Genomic DNA, 1,093 nt, shown 5'->3' with positions numbered 1-1,093 from the left:
ATCACACGCACTCTGTGTAAAGGGAGCACATCTTACAAGATCAGATATTTGTCAATGAGCTCAGGATCTGTTGAGCAGCAAATACTCCAGCATGGTCTTGTCAGTCATCTCTCCTTATTCTCGACCTGTGATCAGTCAAAGCTGACTTCGGTAGCTCTTGTTGGATGCAGGGTTGCAAAGTCCACGTTTTTTTCCACAGAATTGGGCTACTTTTAAACTGTTGCCATGGGTTGATTTTCCCAAGTGGGTTAAAGGTTTGACATATTGCATAAATTACATTTGACTGAAATGCTTGTATTGAAACATTTTGCATTCTACCTATGATAAAACTTTCATGGACTTCTACATTAACTGTTCCCTCCTGGTGACCTGCCCAGCTCAATCCAAGCAGCTGAGTCCTTAATATTTTCAAGAAACAGCTGAAAACACATCTCTTTCATCTTCATTTGACCCTCTAACTCTAGCACTCGGTTATAATGCTAATTCAAATTTTATCTGCTTGTCTTTTTTTATAAAAATAAATTGACCCTCTAACATTTGCACTCTCTATTCTATTTCTATTCTGTTTTAATTAAAAAGAAGAAAAGAGCCTTTAACACTAGCATTCTCTATTCTTTCTACTTATTTTCTTTTTATTTATTATATATAATGACCTTATAACACAAGCATTATCTATTCTTTTTCTGTTCTATTGACTTGTTTTATTTTTATTTAAAAATGACGACCCTCTAACACTAGCATTCCCTATTCTTTTTCAATTTTTTCTACTTGTTTTATTTTTATTTATAAAAACAAAAGCAAACAAACAAATAAAAACTTGCAACTTATACTGTTAGGCGAAGCCCCGCCCCCTACTGTCCTTTTTTTGTAAAACAACCCAGCCCACGACCCCCGCCCCCCCCACTGTCCTCTTTTTGGAAAACTAAAATATGGTCACCCTAATATTATATATTAGGGGTGTAACGGTACACGTAGCCTATTCGTACCGAAAATTTTCGCATGTGTACCGAACAAATACCGCATTTTTTTTCCTCCAGGAAATTCAAACAATAAATGGCGTTTTGACAGTCTTTGATGTGGCATGACAGATCGC

The sequence above is a fragment of the Sinocyclocheilus rhinocerous genome, unplaced genomic scaffold, assembly GCF_001515625.1.
Source record: "Sinocyclocheilus rhinocerous isolate Xijiao unplaced genomic scaffold, SAMN03320098_v1.1 scaffold239, whole genome shotgun sequence".
Lineage (NCBI taxonomy): Eukaryota > Metazoa > Chordata > Actinopteri > Cypriniformes > Cyprinidae > Sinocyclocheilus > Sinocyclocheilus rhinocerous.
This window is presented reverse-complemented; position numbering follows the sequence as displayed.